General features: G+C 36.7%; 1 protein-coding gene across 2 annotated transcripts in view; it reads left to right on the forward strand.

The window, feature by feature from the left end:
* Positions 1–266: 266 nt before the first annotated feature.
* Positions 267–24,404, forward strand: part of ecel1 (endothelin converting enzyme-like 1) — a 103,100-nt gene continuing 78,962 nt past the window's right edge. For both annotated transcript variants that reach the window (XM_028465746.1, XM_028465747.1), the window contains exon 1: positions 267–353. The gene's annotated coding sequence lies outside the window, so the exon portion shown is untranslated. The remainder of the gene's footprint in view (positions 354–24,404) is intronic.

Genomic DNA, 24,404 nt, shown 5'->3' on the forward strand with positions numbered 1-24,404 from the left:
AGTGGCAACAAATTCACTTTAACACAACTTATGTACGTGTGTGTGTGTGTGTGTGTGTGTGTGTGTGTGTGTGTGTGTGTGTGTGTGCCTCAATCAGGTAGCTCTCTCTCTCTCTCTCTCTCTCTCTCTCTCTCTCTCTAACATCGGAGGCTGGAGCTGCAGTGACAGACACTGTGTGTGTGTGTGTGTGCGTGTACACGTGCATGTGTGAGTCCTACACCTCAGACTCTGAGGCTCAGAGGAGTGGTGGTGGTGGTGGTGGTGGTGGTGGATAATCCAGTCGGACTCTCCTTCTTCATCATCTTGTTCCAAACTCTCCTCCGGTGATTCCCGTCCCGCCGCCTCAGGTGAAGGTAAGAAAGCTCTGTGTGCGTGTGACGGACACACCTTGACTTCCACTGACCGTCCTGTGCTGCTCAGACAGTGGATGGAAGTGTGTGAACCCGCGGTGCTTCATGCAGACCAAGTTTAGCTTCCGACCATTAAAACATCTTCACGTGCCAGCGGAATGTGGTCACGCACGTGCCTTGGCTGTCTGCTGTCTTTACCGATGACTATTTAACATCCACGTGCTTCACGGAAAACATTAAAGTAACAACACATTCCACTGCAATGATTGCGCGTATTTACGCACACTTTTCCCCAACCATGGACTTGGGTTTAGCGCAGCTTGTTCCAGTTGTTCAGAGAAACCATCGTTAAAGTCACATTTTATTAGGAGCCTGAGAAGTTGTACAGAAAGCGAAAAGAACACAGATAACTTTTTAGGACATACGGGACGTGATGAATCACTAATTGTGCCATTTATTATTATATTATTATTATTATTTGCTCTATAAAGGCAAGACAGATGTAATTGTATAGCGCATTTCATACGCAAGACAATTCAATGTGCTTTACATGATTAAAAAGTGCAACACGTAACAGTTTAAAATTCAAGAAGAACATTAAATCAGTAGTAAAAACTAAATACGTAAGCACATTTACTAAAATGTTTTTGTTTAAAAAAAAACATTTTGATATATTTTGGCAACTGTGATGGCAACTCAGTACAACATAATAATAATAAAAAAAACATATTGTCTAATGTATATTTGTAACCCAAATACTTACTTTAATGTTAACACTTCAACACTTAACTTAAAAAGTCCCAAACAAACAACACGATTTAGAAATTTCATGTTCACATTTAAAGTTACAAACATTCATCACAATACTTTGTTGTTATGCGAAGGCTATTCCATGTCAATTGTGATTTATGAGAGGAACATGTAAACTCCTTCAGAATAAATGTCTGTGTGGTTAGAGAAGATGGAGCAGTGAGTCGGTGGGATGAGTGAGAAACAGGAGGACCATTAGAGGAACTCTCTATTCTTAATGTAAAATCAACAGTAGTACATTTAAAACAAGGGAGAAAAATATAGAACCAAATGAACATGAGTAAAAACATTAAAGAGGTTCTGCTTGAGTTAAAGAGTCAGAAAGTGTCTCTATTAGTCTGCAGGACCTTAGAGCTGTGTGTGGTTCATACAAGCTGCATGGTGCTCTACTGCAGCCTCTGGTGGGTGGTGATAAGTCCCAGCACTCAGCCCCTCTGAGAGCTGGGAAGCTTTTGGGGGTAGGCTTTGATTCAGGGATAATAAACCTATTTAAGTGACGTTACTCGCCTGAGCAAAGATGGAGAAGATAAAGCTCAGGGTTTGTTGCTAAACTGCAATTTTAAGGGACACCAAATTATCACAAACTGCCAAAGAAAAGCATGGAACAAGTTTTCCTACTGTAAATTTAAAATACTGTTGAGTCAGTTAGTGAGGCTAGTTCTACTCAGGGTGAAAATGCATGGAGGGGAATGAGCTGCTCCGACTGCATGGGAAGATTTGCATCAATAAATTTAATCATGTGACTGTTTTTAAACTGAAAATAAGTACAGCAGTTTCTTTAAGTTAATTAGCCGTCATTTATCAAGCGCTCGAACCTTCAGATCTTAGCGTATGACTTGTGTTCGACCATATTCACGCCAGCTTTGGTGTTTATTAATTCTGACGTAATCGTACGCTACGGTCAGACCTTACATCAGGTCTGAGCTCATGTACAATAATCTGAGTGGATTTATGGTGCAGCAGCAAAATCGACACACATTTAGAACAGATGAAATAGCATTATTAAAACACATTAAACAAAATAAAATCAATTTATAAAAGGCCATGTTATTACATTTACCACTTTTTTGGTTTTCCTTTCAAGGAATACTTACTTTTCTCCGCTGGTATACTGCATATATATATATATATATATATATATATATATATATATATATATATATATATATATATATATATATATATATACTACGGGAGCATATAGGTTCACCCAGTGCACGCACGCACACACACACACACACACACAGAGTGGTGGATCTGACTCCACCAACTTCCGACCTCACCAACACCACCCACACCCCAAACCCACATACTAATAACTGGGCCAAAATGAAAAGCTATTATTTATTATGGTTTTCTTTCTTCTTCACAATAAATAACAATAACAAGTAATGTAACATAAGGCTGGTAAACTGTGCATAGCTTAGTAGACTATTAGAATAAATTATGGTTTAACATTTCCAACTATTAACATTCAAGAAAACTATATACAAAACAAGTAAAACAAAGTATTTTACAAAGTGAGGCAATTTAAAGCTTGTAAAATCTGTATTCTGTATCACTTTTTTAGTGCTTTGTTGAAACTAAAAATGTACCCGTCTTGCCTTGCAGGCAAAGTCATAAATGATGTCTTCATATGTTTGTTTTTCACCTATGGTGTGGTTTATGCTTATCACTGCCAAACTGCTTGTCCTTTATTATTATTTAGCCAAAAACGTTTAATTTAAATGGATAAGAGTTAAATAAATAAATACAATAATAGTTTGGACACATTTGATGACAATTTATCTGATTATTTGTTAAATAATGTTTACATTTATTGCAAAGCTGAAAAGGACAAAATGGCAAAACTATTTATTTATTTGTAAGTTTGATGAGACAATTTGATGAACCCTATTAATCACCAGAAAGAGGCCATAGAAACGACTGCGTTCAGGAGAAATATGAAACAGATGCTGCACCGAGTGAGAAAAAAAGCCTTAAAAGATAAGGAGATGTTTTCTAGTTTCAGGAATGTCCCTCGTTCCACTTCTCATTGTTATTGACTCCGTTTAACCATTTCTGTCAACATTTTACACACTGTTGTTCTCTAAAGCAACGTTTAACGCAAATTTGAAATGAATAGCTGCAGCAGATACCACAGCACACTTTCACAGATGTGAAGAAGCTCATTCCACCAAGAATAATCAGGAAGGATTAACACAGGTGTTAATTATACTGTACAAGTCTAAAAAAAAGATTATTTTCAAAGTAGCTTGACTCTTTACACTCACGCTTTCCTCTCATTTCTCTATTTCTTATACATGTTTCTCTCTTTACTAAAGAGTCACGATTGGAGCCGACTTTTCACTGAGAACCATTTAACGCACTTGCACGGTGCACTGCATGCGCGTCGTACAGCGAATAACCTTAAATACATTCTTTTCTGAAGGGGCTCTGGCTGCATGCGCTCGAGGCTGCAAACAAAGCGTGTTCCAGCCGGTCGGCGCACGCTGACGTCTCCAGGTGTTTGGACACCTTTGTGTGACGTGGCGGTGAATGTCGAGGTGTGTTTGTGTGTTTCAAACGCACAAACATACCTCAACATCGTCATAATTTATGAGGATGGGCACTCAGTCAGCCCAGCAGCACTATATAAAAGTAATGTTTTTTTTCTTGTGCCGCCCACTAGAGATTGCTGCCCTGGGCGGTTGCCGATATCAAAAACCGCCACTGCACACACACACACACACACACACACACACACACACACACACGGAACGTGCTGCTATGCTCTGCCTTGGAGAATGAGCACATCACTGGGGGCTGTATGGAGGAAACAGGACCTCATTCATGCTTTTAAATGTAAATAGTTCCTTAAACGTTTACAAATGTACTGCAGTATTTAATTGGGAATGTGATTGGCTGAAGGCATATTAAACACAGACAAGGGACAACATTTAAGTCATTTTTTAAAGCTTTTTTAAAAGCGTTTCAATGGTTAATCTTTTTTAACGTGATATTTTTTGGCTAAAGCGTGAGGACTGAGGTCGATATAAGCATCATATATTTGTGTGTGTCTTCAGAATCTCTGTTGTGAAGTTGTTCTCAGTGCACACAGGGGGGCAGACGTCTGTGCTCAGTAGTTGATCCTCTTGCACAGAGTGTTTACCATGAATGTGCTTCTTTAAGGCCAGTTTTCACACGTTCAAAAAGCACATCTTTGTTTTGCTCCACCTCAGATGTGAGGATACCGATTTTCATCTTGGAAAAGTTTATTTTCTTGTTTGACCTCAGTGGGTGGGGCCTCCGAAACAGGAGGGTGTAACATGTTATTGATGATTGAATTTGGCTGCTGGATTTATTTGTACGCTGGGATAGGTCAGATACAAATATTTCATAAATCACAGGTTGGTCCTGTCATACGACCAAATGTGAACTCAAATTTGCACCTGTTTTTACGCAAGGTTGCTAAAATGAGGGCCGATGTGTTTAATGCTTTGCACTTCTGTTGCTCGGTGCGTGAAGTGAACATCCCAGTTTAAACTCATACTTGTGTGTCTGCTGAGAGTTTGTTGTTACATATTAGCGTAACTCCTGCTGTTATACACATATAAACTTCATCAATATTAAAATGCCTATTCAATAATTAATCTAATATTTGTGCACCAAAGTATACAGAAGTCTTACTTGAAATCACTTCAAACATACCAATCCCTTGTATTGTATTGATCCTTATTGGTATTTAAAGTATTACTCTTGGTCAGTTAAAACAGTGTTTCTCAAATGGGGGTACATGGTACTATAGGGGGTACTCAATTGACTAATCGGATGATAAATCCTCCAATTTTTTTGCTCTATGTTGCTAAAAAAAAGGGCAAGTTACGACAAATAAAAACAATAAATAAAACTATTCCCAACTTAAAGTGAAAACAGATTCCTTCCAAACACATATTAGACTGAGTACATACAGTACATACACAACATTAGAATGTTTTTCAGTGATAATATTTACACATTTAAAAAAACAGCTACAATAGCTGGTGACTCAAAGAGCTATTCTTGATCGGCTGATATTTTATAGCATATATTTTTGCATATGGGTCACTTTATTAGTGTTATTGTATGCAATTCATTTATTTCCTCATCTATAATTAAATTAAACAGCGATTAAAAAGCACATGAAAAGCAAAATGAACTCCAATAGTGTTTTTACTGCTGTTGAATTTAGTTTATTTTATATCTGATAATGAGTTACATTAAGTTATGGTTACTAAATATTTCTCTGATTTCCTATAATTAAACCAGATCAGACTTGATGATTTAATCATCAATATACTGAGAACATTACTAATGGGATATTCTGTCATACCTGTCAAGTATCCCGTTTTAGCCGGGAAACTCCCGTATTTTTACCCCTCGTTCCCGCCATTGTCCAGTATTAGTATTTTCCCGTAAATATCCCGTATTTTAATGTAATAATAATTAAAAGGTTCCTTACTGAACTGAACAGCGTCACTAGCCTCACGAGAACTTCCACCTGAAATGGCCTGAGTGGCAGTTCTCATGAGATTAGTGCTGACAGTGGCAACAAACCTGGAAACAACTCAGAACAGAGATGATGAATGAAGACGCTCTAGTGAAAAACCAAAGAACTGGTGTAAATACGTTGTAAAATGAGACAGAGTTTATTTTCCTAAAGACCATCAGGATGGGACACAGTTACACATTCTGTAAGATTAATAACTGATATTATAGCGTCTACCACAGCAGAAGGAACCACGTAAGTCACCATGAAAAATCAGCCAATCACAAGCTCCACAACTATACACTCCTTTCAAAAAGTGTTAAATAATGTAAAGTCTGTAATAAATGTGTCTAATAAGTCATTAGTGAATATCAGAGAACTATATGAGTGAGCATGAGAAATTATAAGAAAATATCTAATAAAAATAAAATGTTAATGTCTAACTTAAAGACAAACAATGTGAAATTAACAGTAAATATGTGTTGACTTGTATATAAACTGTAAGTATATTAAATAAACACATGTGCTTCATATACACATTTATGTTTTTATTTAGACTGTTTTATAATTTAGGAATTAGAGCTGGGCGATATATCGAGATTCAAGATGTATCGAGTTTTCTATTTTGGCGATATAGAAAACTATAATAATTCATGTATCAATATATATATACTGTATATATTAATTATAGCTTATTGTGTATATAAAATACTAGTTTTAGGAGTCGCTGCTTTTACTTCTCAGAACAACGTGTAAAGCTCAGTTAGATGATTAATGAGTGTCACATATTGATCAGCTGTTTGTTAATAAATGTCCCTGTGTGACATTTTGCATCAGCAAATTTAACCCAGAATTGTTTTTCTGGTCAGACTTTGTTTGATAAAATTATCTAGATTTATATCATATATCATCATTTTGAGAAAAAATATTGAGATATGAGTTTTGGTTCATATCACCAGCCCTAGTAGGAAAGTTCACAGCATTTCAATGTTAATAAAGGTCGAGCTACCAGATTCTAATCACATTATGTATTTAGTAAGTGGTTGATAAGTGGATATTTTAGATTTCTTGTACATCTGTCTTAAAATATAAGTGTTACTGGAGCTTGGTTGGGCGGGTGGGACGGCTCGTAGTGGGCGCCAGAAAATTTCCCTTATTTTCAAATTCAAAACTTGACAGGTTTGTGTTCTGGTGTAATAGTGGTGTAATATCTGGTGTAATAGTCAAAATATTTACATTACTGTCTAATGGGATCACATGAAATATAATTAAAAAATATTGCTTTTCACAAGTTGGGACAGATGAATAGTGACGTTAGTTTACTGCTAACATTTATTTCACACGACGTGTGATATGTTAGCTTTTATCCTTCCATAAAAGTTTAACATCTTTCTGTTAATCAGTGGCTCTTTGTGGTTTAATGACAGTCAGACGTATATTCTTTTTAGTTGGTCTATTCTTTTAATGAAGTTGTTAGCATTAGCGCTTAGCTCAGTCTTATGTTTCTGTGGGATAGCTTAGCAAGCTTTAGTTGAGCAGGTTCATCTTTGTCAACAACGTGTTTCTGGGAACTTTGGTTAGATCTGATGGAGGAACCTGGACTGGTTCACTTTGTTGGGTGGGTGTCTGGTCTTCACCAAGTAGTGGTGCGTGATGTATCAGGTGGACTGAGACGAGCAGCGCCCGACTGAGTGTGAGCGCGTCAACAGTGCGGAGCACCCGGTAATGTCACTACAAAGAAGTTGTTGACGAAAGACTTAAAGCAATTTTGTCTGGTACAACAAGGTTTTTAGGGACATTTTTGGCTAAAATGAGGCAAATGGTCCGTGGCCCTCATTAATTTCCAACATGGGAATTTATCATTTCTATCATAAGATGACATATTCTTACCGGTGGAATGTTTCTGACGATATATTTCTTGCTAATCATGTCCGTAATGTGTATACAGCTCTGAGCAAAGATGGGATGAGCCACTCCTCATGAAAAACAAAGTTCGGTCCACAGCTTGAAAAACACGGCGATTACGTAACTGACAATTGTTGACAATTACAGTACATGCATCGCTAACAAATTCTGTTCTCGATTTTTGTCGACAATGTTGAGACTAATCGTTATTCAGGAGTAGGGTTTGTTACCGAAACGCTGTACCAATATGGCACCGGTTCTGACGTAAATGGTAGTAACCAGACCGAAAAAGAACGAACATTTCGGTGCCCCGCCACCCTCCCGGTTGTTGATTGTGACGTCAGTGCCACTACTCATCAGATTCAGCGCACCCGTTGCTCATAACTGATAGCGAGAGGATAAAAGACCACATGGAGTTTACTTAAAAGCCCAACAATGCACCGTGTTTGCTAACCTACGTGACCCGGGGTAAAGCACGTCAACAACAGCAGCAGCCAGTGTCGACCCCCCCAGACAAATTGAAGTGAGTCGCGCTCCCAGCGCTGTTAGTGTGATGACACAGCATCCTTTCCTCTTCGGTTTAGTCTAGTATTTAATGTGCCAGCTAATGGCAAGCTAGCAAACACCGTTGCCATTCAACGTGTGACAACAACTATGAGCTACAGTACAGTATGTCTATACTCCAACTCAGCGTCTGCTGACTTTCTGTTTAATGTTAAGCTCATAGTAAGTCATGTTTGTAGACAAAAGGTTGAACTTAAGCTTTAACATCAGATTTAAAAGGCACCGTTTTACATTTACACAGGAATACAACAGATTGGCTAGCTCAGGGGTTTACTGCAACCTGTGGCTCAGGAGCCACATGTGGCTCTTTGACTCTTTTGCAATGGCTCCCTATAGCTTTAAAAAATATATATATTGAAATTTTACGAAGGCTATTAATAATTATTGACAAATAAAATCATAACAATATTCGTCCCCAGTATTATATAGTTTAATACATGATTGTTTTATTTGATATTATTTAAATGTTTTTGTTTATATTATTTCTATGTTACTATAAATATATATATATGTATATATATACATTATTTAAGGTAATATTGTGTTCAATTTGGCCCTGAAAAAAGTGTATGCGGTTTAATAGTTTTTTTTTTTTAAAGTACCCGTTTAACGATGAAACCCAACAGATACCCAACCCTATTCAGGAGCCACTAAATCAATGTTTTTCAACCTTGGGGTTGGGACTCCATGTGGGGTCACCTGAAATTTATGGGAAATTTAAATAGATTTAAAAAAATAGATTTTTAAAATTGTTGTTCTTTAAAAAAAACAAAAACAATCTTAAACAACTGTATTTCTATAAATTCACTTATAAATCTACCTCAACTAAGATGCAGTAAAAAAAAAAAAACCTGAGCTCAAACATCAAAAACGAATTTTAAAAAAAAACCTGTCTTTGGGGTCACCAGAACTTCTTGATATCAAAACAGGTCATAATTAAAAAAAAGGTTGGGAACTACTGCACTAAAAAGTGTTTTTTTTCCACTTTTCTATAAAAAATTAGATTCTTTAAAATGTTTTCTAAGCAAAATATTATTTTGTATTTGAGCAAAAAAAAGTTTGAGAACCACTATTCTAAAAGATCTGGACAGCTAAGATAATGCTTTGTATTTCATTTAGAAAATATTGTATTTAGTTTGTATGTTTTTAAAGTAGAGCCCATTAAACATTTAGGTATAAAGTCTTCTATAGAAACCTATAGGTAATATACGCTTTGCTATAGTTTTTTTTTTTTTAGATAAAATGAATAAATGAATAAATACATAAACAAAGAAACAAAATAAATAAATCATTAATGAACCAACAAACAACACTGAACTTCTTCCACCATGCTCTCACTCCCTCAGTGCGTAATAACAAGTTAGTGCACATTAAAGCGTTTGGCAACAACTAATCTCCCACCGTGGACATCCAACATTTAGCCTAAGAAAACTATCATCCATCTTGCAGACTCTCCGTAATGGTTATGGGAACGTGACCCATCGGAGGCCCTCACGTATGGATTTTCCTTGATTACTCATTGATCTTCTGTGACGAGGTATCATTAGTTGTTTGAGAAGCAAAATAAAGATCTATGAAGTCTGCGCTGTAGGCAGTTAAACTGACACTTTATAGAGGTGGGGCGTCAGATGAGTGCATTGTTATTGTTCTGTCAGAAATAATCATCACAGGGATGATCATCATGTTAGCTCAGCATTCCTGTATACGGTCTGTTTTTCCTGCTGGTTGGTGGATGTAGCAGGTCTTTTCACTTCTGATACGATACCGATATTGCAACCTTGCGTATTGGTCGATACCTATATCGATCCGATATCAGCACGAATCATACATACTTTTATTACTTACTTTGCTGTGTGGGATGTTAGAAAAAGATTGATCAAGTGATGTTACTCAAACAGAAAACAATAGTCAGCAATTCAAGTTGACTTCAGTTTTTTTTAGTGTCATTATATGGTGGGAACAACTGAGGGCGGAGACAACAACAACAAAAACTTATTGGAGTGCGTATATCGGAGGTTTTAGGCCGATATTCGATATCAATATCGGATCAGGACACCCCTACTCACAGATAAACATTCAACACGGTTGCCTAAAGTATTCCATATTATTTAAAAACTCGACCACAAGCTTGGCTGGAAACCATACAGAAGACATCTGTGTTCAAAAATGTCAAGGAATCTTGGAATAATTAATAAAGAAAGTATTTAGTACTAAAATAAGCTTTACTGCTCAATGATCCTGCCATGCCTGCAGTATCTTACTGCGTTGAAGTCTGGGGTAATATGTATAAATCAAATCTACAACAGATCTGCTCATTATAAATTAAGAATTATAAGGATCATTAATCATGTGGGTTATAGACCACACTAATCCCCTTTCTTTTTTTTTAAATCACATCCCTTAAAGGTCCAGTATTATGCTATTGTTCTCTCATCTCCATATGTTCTAAGAACTCAAAACACATAGTATTTAAGGTTGATTTTCCCAAACTCCCTTGTTTTCCAGAGTTTTAGCCTCTGAAAAGGACGCTTCTAAAAACAGGCTGTTTTGGAGCCTTCGTGCATATGCATCAGTGGGCGTGTCTGCAGACGCATACTTCATGCCACAGCTTTATTACTGTTACGGCTGGTGCTTCCCTCTCACCTAAACACCTGATTCACATCAGTAATCAGGTGGAGAGGGAGGAGGAGCTTAGAGGACCAGAAGGAAGGAGGCGCAGCATCAGACACGTGTGGAGAGTTCTTCTGCTCCTTTGTAAGTTTGTTATTTTAGTTTGGATGGAGATTTCTGGTGGTCCTGTTTTCGTCTTTGTGTAGTTTTAGTCTTTAGTAAGTTTTATAGTTTAGAGGGTGGACGTTGAGACGACGGCGCTGTATAGGGTTTGCTCAGTGTCCACCTTACGTTTGTTTAGTTTAGCCAGCGTCTCCTTTTAGTTTGTTGTGTTGCTACTTTTGTTAATAAATACCTTTGATTTCTGTCCGACGTCATTTATGTTGTGGCCCCTCGAGCCTTTTGGCATAACATCCTGGAGGGGGTCGTAACAATTACCATAGCAATTTTCTTTTGCTATTCACACACTCTTGTTATTGTTTTCAGCCAAAAATCTACACATTACAGTAAAACACACGGATATTTAAGCAGCTATTGGGATTGTGAGTCCATTTAAGGTGATAATCATTTGTTTTGTCCAACTGCTGCGTTGCACTGGGTCACAAACATGTCAGATCATGTCAAAGGCGATACGAGGCGATATAACATTGACTAAAAATGGAAGTGGTTGTGAGCGCTGACAAGGAATGTGCGATATTTTATCGTTTATGATTTATCGTCAAAAACATTCTCACCGATAAGAATATGTCATCCCATGATATAAACGATAAATTCTCATGTTGGAAATTAGCGAAGGCCACAGGCCATTTGTCCCTCGATTTAGCTAAGAATGCCCCCCAAAAAAAGCTGTTCCACGGCCAAAACTGCCCGTTTGTTGTCAACAACTTATTATTCTCTGGAGCGGAACGCTGTTTTACAGAAGTTCTGCCGTGCACCGCCACAGCCTCCCTCACACACCGCCATCTGTGTGTGTGAGGTGCTCGTCTTGGTGACCAGAAGCTGCCGTGCTACGATACATCATGAACCACTACTTGGTTAAAACCAGACAATCATCCAACAAAGTGAACCGATCCAAGTTCCTCCATCAGATCCACCCAAAGTTCCACAAACGTGGGTACAGAGATGAACCTGTAGCAACGATTATGAAATGGAAACTCAACTAAAGCTAACTATGCTAAGCTAACACACTGACACACAGACTGGGCTAAGAGCTAACGCTAACTACTCCATATAAGGAATAATAGACCAAGTAAAAAGAGCCATCGACTTGTTTATGGTCAGATTTAACACTTGTATGGAAGAATAAAAGCTAAACATGTCCCATTAGACTAATGTAACTATTGAGATTATTACAACTAAATATACTGAATGATTAAATCATCAGTTTGATCTGGTTTAATTATAGGAAATCAGAGTTATTTATCAATCATAACTTTATGTAACTCATTATCAGATAAATGAAACAAGATTCATCAGCAGTAAAAACACTAATGGAGTAATTTGTGCTTTTTTTTTCTTTTTTTTTTTAAAGTAATTTTCTTTCAAGTCAGGAAATAAATGAATTACAAACAACAACACTAATGGAGTGACCCACATGTATAAATATATTCCATAAAATATTAGCTCATGAACTCTCTGAGTCAGCAGATATTGTAGCCTTTTTTAATGTGTCTAATGTTGATGTATTCACATTTATTTGTGTTTGTAAAGAACCTGTTTACACTAAGTTGTGAATTTTTTATTTATTTTTTATTTATAGTTTTTATTTATCATGATTTTTATTGTTATCGTGAAAAATACCAGAAATTATAGAGATAAATTTTTTTTTTTTTTGTCAATGACACCCATCCCTAGTGCTCACACTGTGCTTCGGATTATCTATATACTGGGTTATCTTTATACTGGATTATCTATTTACTGGATTATCTATATACTGGATTATCTATATACTGGATTATCTATATACTGGATTATCTATATACTGGATTATCTTTATACTGGATTATCTTTATACTGGATTATCTATATACTGGGTTATCTATATACTGGATTATCTTTATACTGGGTTATCTATATACTGGATTATCTTTATACTGGATTATCTTTATACTGGATTATCTATATACTGGGTTATCTATATACTGGATTATCTTTATACTGGGTTATCTATATATTGGGTTATCTATATACTGGATTATCTTTATACTGGATTATCTATATACTGGATTATCTATATACTGGATTATCTTTATACTGGATTATCTTTATACTGGATTATCTATATACTGGATTATCTATATACTGGGTTATCTTTATGCTGGATTATCTTTATACTGAACGTAAATCTATTATCTGTGGATAAAGGGACTAGTGGTTAAGGGAGCAGGCTTGTAATCGTAAACTCTGTGGGATGTTGATCAGTCCCTTATATTAACCCTAACCCCTCCCTGGGTGCTACACCGTGGCTATTCACTGCTCCTCAGGGAGGGGTTAAATCAGAGATGTATGTAGCTTTAGATATATGACAATAAAGTATAATGTACTGTATATTCTGTGCTTTGTACGTCTGTTTTACCTGTGAGTAATATTGTGGCAAAAATCCAACTCGCCCGTTTTGAGCTGAATTTTTACAAAATGTGGAATAACAAGGGAGGGAGAAAACAGAACTTTTTAAACTTTGTCCCTCTGAATGAGGATAAATGAATGTACTGTATATCACTGTAGCAAAAACATTAAGTGATTTTTTCACAATACTGCCCATTTAACTTGATTCATCCAAAAGTCCACACAACTTGAGAAACCTTGTGCACTTCTGTTCGTGGGATAAAATGATGTAACAAACTTGATAATATTTTAAAATCCTGTAAAAACTCAGTGATATAACAACAATAAACAATACAAACTAATTCACACGCAAAACGAGTAAGGAGATGATTATCCTATTATTCTGTGTGTGTCTCTTACAGCATTGTTCACTGTTTGTGTTAGATTGTATTTGACTGGAATGGACATGTGTTTACCACTTTATGTTGAGAGTTGATCACGAATAGTGAACGATACATATGTACAATTTATTGAATCTATTTCTTGTTTGTTTTTCACTGTATAGTGATTAGAACGTATTCAGTGTTTTGTTTTTATTGTTTTGATGTTGATTCTGTCGTGAAGTTTGAGACAAAGAATAAAGAAAGAAATAATGTAATGGAAACGTTGTCTACAGTTGGACTGACTTAGAAAGCAGATAAACAGTAACATTTTGATACAAACACTGCACTTTTCAACAATATTCAAGACGTGCCAGGCTCAGTAATGACCAAAGAACTACTGTATGTTTGCAGAAGTGTTTTAAGCACTTTTTCACAATTTCCTTCTCTTTTCGATGCTTTTTTTTTTAAAATGCCACATCAAAATATATATATATATATATATATATTTTTTTTTTTTTTTTTTCAATCATAAAGGGCGTTATTTGTCTTGTTTTTGAAATCCAACTTAATTTTGAGGCAGCAGCATCTGCATTTAGCATTGCTCTCCATTGACAGAACATTATTGGGTACAGTGAGTACTTTCTCTTAAATGCATTTTATTTCTGCATGGATGAGTACAGAGACAGTTGTACAAGTTTCTTTTCTTGTTCTTTATGAAAGAAAAAAAAAACAACACCCTAAAGCTACACACGTCCAAAAAGAATGAATGTGTTTTAAGTTAAAAAGAGATGGTGTTTGATTTATAACTAAAGATGCATTGTTTTCATTGGTACCCTCCACACGACCATTGGAAGTGAAAAAGCCATAAATCTGAAACCATTATTTAGGGAATAAGTGATTGTGTTGGTCTGACAAGTAGCTCTGAAGGTGTTTTTTATATCTTTCTATTTTTCCAGTGAAAAAACAATGGCGTGTGCGTGCGTGTGTGTGTGTGTGTGTGTGTGTGTGTGTGCGTCTCACAGATATTAAGTCCTGTCATGTCCTGTATATAGCCATTTATCACACAGGCCTTTCTCTGTGATGGTACCCACAACATCCAATCCATTAGCTGTGCACTGGACGTCCACTCACTAATCGTGTGTGGTGCACTTCAGTGTTTGCCTTTTAATTTACTGTATGGATTTAAGGTCCAGTTACCATCTGTTTGAAGGAACATAAGTAATAAATATAAGCCTGTGTGCTGCAATTTGTTTAAGAAAATGTATGTTTGTGTTGGGACTGAGGTTCATTGCTTTATTACAATTATGTGAAAGTGACGGATAAATATGGAAAAGCATTGCGTTCACTTGAGAAAAAAAAAAAAAAAACTATGTTTTTTTGAATATTTTATTATGTTAGTTAGATTTTGGGGCTTTTTTCTTCTGTTTCTCAGACAAATTTCCTGTTTTTCAGAGTAATTTTTTGTGTTTTTTGTGCTAATTTTTGTCTGAATTATTGAGCGACAAGATCCATCCTTTGGCGACTCATGGCTGCACACACATCAACTTTCTACCCATTCCGAGTGTTTTCAGCAGTCAGGTCCTTCTGTTAAGTCCATAGACTAATAGTAATGCCATCAATATTATGGCTTGAAGATAGAACTAGCTCTTAAACCATTGAAAGTACATTTTTTATCAAACAAGCTGGCCATGTTTGCTCTCAACAAAGAAATACATGCATTTGTTGCTTCAAATGCCCTCTAAAAAACAGGTGAAAAAAATAGCATAAAAAACAGAAAAAAAATGTGTCCGAAAAACTGACAAAAATCCCTTTAAAAAACAAAAGGAAAAAAAAAATAGTCCAAAAAATAGTTATCTAAGGAACCTCACCATTCGATTTGATTACGATACACAGTGCTACTGTTTGCTTATTTAACTAATTATCATAACATTAACAATGAAGTTGTTTCAAATGCCCTCTAAGCTCAGATAATAATTAGCATTAAAAACTACAAAAAATAAGCAGAAAAACAAAGCAAAAAAAATTATCTGTGTGTGTGTGCGTGTGTGTGTGTGTGTGTGCGTGTGTGTGCGTGTGTGTGTGTGTGTGTGTGTGTGTGTTTGTGTGTGTGTGTGTGTGTGTGTGTGTGTGTGTGTGTGTCTTCAGAGTTTACCTATTTCTGCATCTATTTGCCCATTTCTGTTTTCTTGATTTTCCCGGTTTAGTTGACTACGTACTACTTGCTATTTATCTTCCCAAAACATGTAGCAAACATGCAAAATAAAGTTAATAAAGTAACTACTGCTATTTATTTAATATCTATATACTTCAGATGAATTACGGAAGCGTGAAAGGTTTCTCTTTGATCACTTGAGATTACACCAGAAAAAATGTGTTTTACGGACAAAAACCCCCCATGGAACTGTGTGATATGGTCCTTTAACATGTATGTGAGGGTTTAGTCTGTGTGATATACTGTTACTATTTCTATTTCATTTTCAGTAAAATACCGCCAAGCGTGTGATTTTGAACAAGATTATGAGTGAAATTTGACGTTGCCTCGCTACATTTTCTAGACATCTCCCCTCCCCAGAAAATTTTAAAATTTATAACCCTCTGTTGACCAAGTTTTGTGAAATAAAGCTAAAGTTTTGTTCCAGCCTTACTTTAAAGCCAAAAGTTATATGTTGGATTGATAAAGAATGATGATGAATGTAGTTACAAAGTTACTCATGCTTGGCATTGGTCCTCCACTAATAAAGACTCATACTGTATAGACGAGAAATATTTTTATTCCCCCTACACTGGTTGAAACACACCATAGGGGTGACATCATCGTAGGGGGCCCCTATGCTAAACAGCGCTGGCAGGAACCCTGATATTGCCTGTGAGGTATTTCCGTGGCTCATTGGGGTATGACATCAGCCACGATGTGATGTGCTTTTAACAGGTATAAAGCTGAACTGACCCCTCTGTCTGTGTGGAGCAGGTAGGCGAAGGGTCAGAGGTTTGATTCCAAGGCTTTACCTGTTACCTGTGCCATAAACAGTGTGTGTGTCACACCCTAAGTTGCTTCCAATGATAGATTCATGCCCTTGCATTGCAGCTCTGTCACCATTAGTGGTGACTTCAATGTTAATTAAAGCACGTTATAAATCAAGCGTATTTAGCCTTTTTGACACTTACTGCAGTGCTCTGACAGGAAATACGACTGACCTCATTAGCGCTATGTTTTTATCTCATCATGTTTGTGGAAGCACTGACCACAAACTAGAAAATAAATTAATTTTACTGGCATAAAATAATTATATGGGTTTCACTTGCACTTACACGTTACTTTATTTACCACCACATACACCTGATAATACACACACACACACACACACACACAGCAATAGATTTCTCATCACATAACTATTCTTCATTTGGAACCAACTCTGAATGGAGCGTCTTGCTTAAAGTGTTAGTACAATCTAAAACCATTTTTTTCTGCTGAATACATATATGATTAGGTATGAATTTATGTAGTTTATTGATCCTAGTCCCATGGGTGATTCCAGGCTTCTCAAACATCTGGGGCTTAGCCCAGAGGGAAATGCATGGGCAGCAAATTTTTTTTTTTTGTATGCTTTATTACTAGGAATGTAACGATTCACTCAACTCCCGATACGATTGGATTCACAATACAATTCTCTCACGATTTATTTTACAAAATGGGAATATAGACAAACGATGACTGAAAAATATTCCTTTATTATTTTGGGGGAAAAAACTATAAAAAGCTGTACTGTTTTCCTTTTATTTTTCATTGTCAAAAGAATCCCTTGATAAACAATTCAAAACAATGCAATTTAACTAAAAATTAATCTTGAATGAAATAAATAAAGGAATAATACAAATGAAGAAGAAGCCTATTAATTTAAATTCTGGCTCGACAGTAAACTATGCAAAACTGCATAAGAGTTCTTTTTCTTTTTAAAAGTGCAACTGAAAATGTTTTTTGGTGTCTTAACAATTGGACTTAAAAAAAAACAAAAAAAAAAAACAGTCATTGCACTGTATTTACGTCAGATATTTGTTTGGACCAGCAGAGGGCGCTGGTAACCCAGTGGTCGGTTGGCAGTGAAGAAGAGATGCTATGCTAGCAGACGGAGCGAATAGAAAAACGTGACTTTTACAGATATTCACATAATATTACAGATATTCTTTCGGTGCTAAAGGGGTAAGGAATCATTTATGAACATATTTAAGAGTAGAAGGTGGCCAGAAAGAAAGTAGTTGGAGATTCCGCCTGAGCAGTTGGACAAGAGAAGGATAAATATATATAGCGCCCCCTGCTGTTTAAAAAAGTACTGCGATTCAATTTTCAGAAAATTTATATCAACCGTGATACCTATGAATCGATTTTTAACTGCCTTACGATTAATCGTTACATCCCTATTTATTATACATGCAAAAATTTTCATAATGCTTTACCTAAATAAACAAAAACATGCTGTTCATTATTGCTTTAAATAACTACATATCTGCTGTACTGCTTATCCCCAGACATCTAAAAGTTCCATTCAAGCTATTTCAGAGAAAAGTGAATACAAGTGAGAAAAGTAACTGTTTTCTAGGACTGGTTTTTTGTCCCGATTCGATTTTAATTCCCATTATTGGATGCCGATTCCTAGGGATGTAACGATTAATCGTAAGGCAATTAAAAATCGATTCATAGGTATCACGGTTGATATCGATTTTCTGAAAATTGAATCGCAGTAATTTTTTTAACCAGCAGAGGGCGCTATCCACAAGTGTAGGCGGCGGGCGGAGTCTGCTAATACTTTCTTTCTGGCCGCCTTCTACTCTTAAATATGTTAATAAATGATTCATTACCCCTTTAGCACCGAAAGAATATCTGTAATATTACTTGAATATCTGTAAAAGTCACGTTATTCTATTAGCTCTGTCTGCTAGCATAGCATCTCTTCTTCACTGCTAGATTAGCTGCATGCCAACCGACCACTGTATTACCAGCGCCCTCTGCTGGTCCAAACAAATATGACGTAAATCATTGCAATCACGGTTTTTTTTCCTTTTTAAAGTCCAATTGTTAAGGCACAAAATACATTTTCAGTTGCACTTTTAAAAAGAAAAATAACTGTTATGCAGTTTTGCATTGTTTATTATAGAACCAGAATTTAAATTAATAGGCTTCTTTTTCATTTGTATTATTCCTTTATTTATTTCATTCAAGATTTATTTTTAGTTAAATTGCATTGTTTTGAACAGTTTATCAAGGAATTATTTTGACAATGAAAAATAAAAGGAAAATAGTACAGTTTTCAATTTTTTTTCCCCAAAAAAAAAATTTGTCTACAGTTCCATTTTGTAAAATAAATCGTGAGAGAATCGTATCGTGAACCCAGTATCGTGAATTGAATCGTATCGGGAGTTGAGTAAATCGTTACATCCCTACCGATTCCATTTAAATTGTGATTCTGATTTTACAATTATACTCTACAGTGACAATTATCATGATTATTTCCTTATCCAAACACAAAAGTTGAATCCTAAACTTGTAGAAATTTGTCATAGTTCCAAAAAACAGTCATTCAGTGATTTATCATTATTTATTCAGTGATTTATTATTATTTATACTAAAATAAATAAAATAAAACCTTCATCAGAAAGGAGGTAAATAATATACAAAAAACAACACATTTGTACACAACTTTTTGAAGTTAGTCAACTGAAACTTTTAATGTTCATTAACTAGTGCTTCTGAGTGTCTAGGTTTTTGTGTAGAAACAGGAGCTGGTCACCATGGTGATAGTTAGGCTGCTCCAAAAGAGACGTCACAATGTATTACAGTGTGAAGATCAGCTGCATTTTTCTGTCTGAGCCACAGTTAAAATCTCTTTTTCCCCTCATACTAACGTAAGTCTGATTTCATTCACTTCTGTCATCAATGTTCCACTTGTTATTTACTCTGTAGTGGATCCAACTGTGGCTTTACGTTGGACACAGTGTTAAAATAGTTGACCAATGTGGACAGAAGTCTGACATCATTTCACAAGCTGCAGCTGACGTGCGCACCGCGGCACACAGCTGATCAGCTCCGCGAAGCAGCACACACCGCCCTCCAGGGAAAAGGAGTGGACAGCAAGGATAAAATATAATTAAATGTAACACATTTTGTCCCGTTTAAAACTGGTAAATTTAAACTTATTAGAAATGCTGATGGTCACTCTGTTGGCGTGCATGTGAAGCTTGGAGGTGGTGTGCGTGTCGCGGTGCTATGATGGACAGGGTTGGCTCCGCCTCATCTGACATAACGCACATAGACACCTTGACTGGCTTCATTACTTGGATCAGTTAATTCAACATTCCATCCAGGGTCTGTTGGTCTGCTGCCGGTGTCTTTTCTTGCTCTAGCTTCATGTCCGGATGGTGACGGACAAGATGATCAGTGATGTTTGTTGTGTTACACAAGACGCTACTTGTCCGGAGCAGAGTTTAATACAGCTTTGGTCATGTCTAAATACATTTGCCATGGAGTCTATCAAAAGTATATCTATACTTTAGATTTAAATCATACAGGTGCAGGTTTAATCACGGTTGTTGGTCTGTTTGCTAAAAGGAAATCCCAGCTGCTGCAACTCCTCTTTGTGCTGCAAGTCTTCCTCTTGTTTGCGCTCACTTGTTAGTGCATTACCGCCACCCAGTGGTCGCCCACGAAAATGTGAAAAATGCAATAAAAAATCTATTGGTACCAGGAAGCAGAATCCATTATTAACTCATTGGCTGCCAGCCATTTTCAGAGCAGCCAACCCCCTATCGCCAGGCCTTTTTGATGATTTTCACTGATCTTTCAAGACCCACATAATATTGTGTGCTATGACTATGTAAACATTGAAACCACCAAAGGAAAGATTAGACTATCTTCTTTCATCAGGAAAAAATGTTTTATTTCCACTTTTTTCCATTCTTTAGTTATCAGCAGTATAACATAGGCTGGTTTCACCAAAAACAGCTGTTTCTGACCAAAAAACCGAGAAAACAAGCTTTGTGTGAAAAGAAACATAACAAGCAGAACAGTGACTTTGAAGCTAATGTTTTTTGCTTTAGTGACACCTCAAACATCTGGACAGTGGTTTCCTTCTATAAACCATTAAAAAAACACAAAGAGCTTTTGATGGCAAAATAATAATTTTTACCTGCAACCAGCACTCTGTCGGGGGGGTTAGCATCCCTAGCATGCTTGTTGGCGGCTTTTTTAGGTGGAACACCTGTCTGCTTCCTTGATACTTTTACTCCACCATGATCACCATCATCTCGTCCAACACTCTTACTACGAGAACCACCGCTAACCAAAACCTGTTCAAGTGTAAATTGCCTGTATTTTGCCTTATCTGGTTTTCCACGTTTTGCCATTCTCTCTCGATCTTCTCCTGCTCTCCTCACCGTTGTCCTACCCTCGTCTGAGATCACGGTCAGATCAAACAAAGTAGCCGCGGTTTCTACTACTGTTACCTGTGATCGGGCATCCAATGAGCACTGTTGCCACCTGCTGACTCAATAAAATATTGTCTACAAGGCTTTACTGCACCCTTTCCCACTAAAAAACATAATTGGAGTCTATAGATGTCATTGTCAGTCAATGTTACTAAAAGAAAATGACGTCTAAAGACGTCAATGATTGTCAGTTAGTTAAAATTGGCACCCAAATTGCGATAAATTGTAAAATCAATACTTTTTTCCCACCCTTATTGTTTTTCTTTGTTGATTTATCTCTCTGTACTATTAACTATTGCTCTACATGGATAGTATTTCTCTGTTCATATCTTGTTTGTACTTAAAGGTCCTATATCATGCGTTATTAAGACCTTCCAAAATCAACTACAGCCGCATACGGATAATATTTTACATTTTGCAAAATAAAATAGTAATTTATTAAGAAATATGACTTATTTTCTTTCAACCCGGAAGTTGAGACGCACGGTTTCTTGGAGCGCCGCCTCTCCCCGTGTGAGTACCTCCCATTTCATGACGTAGCCCTAGAGCTCTGGCAGAATGGGCAACAGGCACGCCCACCAAACTTTGTAAAGAGTTCCAAAGAATGTATTTCAAATATAAAGAGGAAGAAGTAAGTATGGCTAACATTTTGCTAGTTTATTTTACTTACGGCTGTGGCCTCTCCATCAGTGGGTTTTATTACGGGAATCGTTCCAATTTGATAATTTACTGGACAATCCACTTTGGAACTGGCCAAGGTTCACCAAGCAGTCTTCTGTAAAGCGACGGTCACAAACTGACGGATACTGGATGGTGTGTCGCGTGCTCCCAGAGATAAAATCCAACCACTTCTGGCGAGTCGGCTCCACTTTAGGAAATTTGAACAAATTACACATTATCGTTTGGTACAAAAACAAAGACTGTTTCTTTATCCTGTGTAGACTGGATAAGAAAGGACAATGACCATTCAAACAGATGTTCTTCCGCCGCTCGCATTACTCTAGTCTAGCACCAGATAGAATGGGCGTGTATGTTAACTGTGGAGGCGCGGCACCAGCAGCAGGCACTTCCTGGAGGGGGCGGTTCAGAATGCTAGTGACGTCACTAGCATTTGATTGAACCTCTCGTTTTTCAGAAGAAGGCAGAGAAGCAGCTCAGAGAGCAGGATTATTGAGGATAACTCAGAGATGAAGGAAGGAATCCCAATTATATTTTGGGGGTGTTTTTGATGAGGAGTTAACATTGTAACAAGGTTAAAAACTCATCAAAGTGTATTTACATGATATAGGACCTTTAACTTTTTACTTTCACTCTGCACTTGCCTTTCTTCATTCCCTGTTGTTATCTGACTGTTCTTTATCCTTTATTCGGGTCTTTCCATTAAGCATAAGTGGGCTACTCCTTAGCTTTCAGAATACTGGTGGAATTTCACAGATAAAGCAAATATTAGCCGAGTTACAGTGTTTTAAAAACGTGTTCCCCGAGATGCGTTCACGTTCCTTGGGAAAGAAATGTATTCATTTATAAAATATCCCCGGGTAACTCCGGACATTTGGTCACTCTAATGTTGCTGGCCTCACAGATGCCGGAGAATACATAGATTATGTTGCTCTGTTGTTGTGCAGTAATTGAGGGGTGTTCAAGGACCGTTGGAAAGTAGGGTTTTTTTTTTTCCAAAGAAAATTGTATTCGTGACTAAATAAATCATATCTTTAGCTCAGTATAAAACAGCTTAGTGACGTCACTGCCTAGTCCCATTTTTCACATTATAGTCAAAGTATTTACATTTAGTGTTTTTAGTTGTAAAATGTCAGAGTGACTGGCCTTCATGGGTTGAACACCAGCTATTGCAATTAAACTTTGCTACTGGCTGAGATTAGATCAGTGACGTATTTTTGGATCAGTGACGTCACTGTGGGGGTGGGGCTGCTATGACTGGGTGTGCCTTAACTACTCAAGGAGCCACGCCCATAATCAAGGCATTTTTTTAATTTCCTCCTTGTGGCAGGTCAGTAAAAACCTGGGCTTTAATTACACTGTAAAGAGTAACTAAATGACCTGTGTTAGGGCTGGAAATTAAAAGTGTAACTAAACCCTAGTTTTTTTTTTGTTTTTTGTTTTTTTACAACAAAATACGCAAAATTTAAACACTGACTAAAATGTCAAGAGTTGCACAAGAATCAACCAACAGCACTACTTCATACCAGATACATTTGTTTTCAGCAGAAATACTTCTATATGAGCAGTTGTTTTTTTATATAAAAACAGAACATCAATATTCTGAAGTCTAAAATTGACAATGCATTTTAAACCTCCATCTACACTCTTACTTTCTATCCAATGAGTTTCCAGTTTGGAGAGAAAACTCTTCAGATGATTTAAACTGGAGTTTTCAGCTTTTTGAACTTGTCTTTCACCTGCTCTCACTCCTCCTCATTGTCATTGGGGTTTTTGTGACATGCATTGGCTCTAAATATGAATAACACCCTGACAATCATCTTGTTTGAAATGTTTGAGTATTTCCCAAGAGAGCACTTAGCAACCCAACCAAATGAGTTTGCATTTGTTATAACAGATATTCTAGCCTGAGTTATTGTTACTGGAATTGGAACACCATTCCTTTGGAGTGCTAGACTAATGCTCCATTTTCCAAGCATTCTTTTGGTCAATTCTTCATCCTCCTGCAAATGCATATCACTTTAACCTACTCATCATCCTTCTGCATATTGGTACAAGATTTGTATTACTGCCTGTCAGAAGATGAAAAATTCACCACTAAGCCATTTACCTCTAAAAACTGAACCTAATCGCTCTTACATATTTTCCCTTTTCCCTCTCCTTCTCCTTCTTATCAACATCCAACACTCGCATTAGGGGAGGGAAAGCATTTTAAATACATCACTGCTGAAGTTTTTTATTCCCGGTGGAGATAACAAGTGGGGATCTATTTCCCTCAGATAGCCCTCTCAGCTTTAAGCAAGTTCACCGTTTTATTTCCTGAGAAAACACAGCTGCGTGTCAGCTTTGGAAACTCCCACTGGGACAGCCTTCAAATGCCTGTTTATCATCGACTATTTCACATTGACTTTGAAAGGTTTAGCCATCACATACAATACATATACTGTAGGTCTATAAACAGTAGGGACGTAAGGATATATCCTAAATCGGCTAAAAATCGATGCAAATAAGAGGGGATTAAAATGGATACATCACAGTATGTGTTTCGATACTCTGCTTAGCCAATAGGGGGTG

This window comes from Gouania willdenowi, chromosome 13, assembly GCF_900634775.1.
Source record: "Gouania willdenowi chromosome 13, fGouWil2.1, whole genome shotgun sequence".
In the NCBI taxonomy this organism is placed as follows: Eukaryota; Metazoa; Chordata; class Actinopteri; order Blenniiformes; family Gobiesocidae; genus Gouania; species Gouania willdenowi.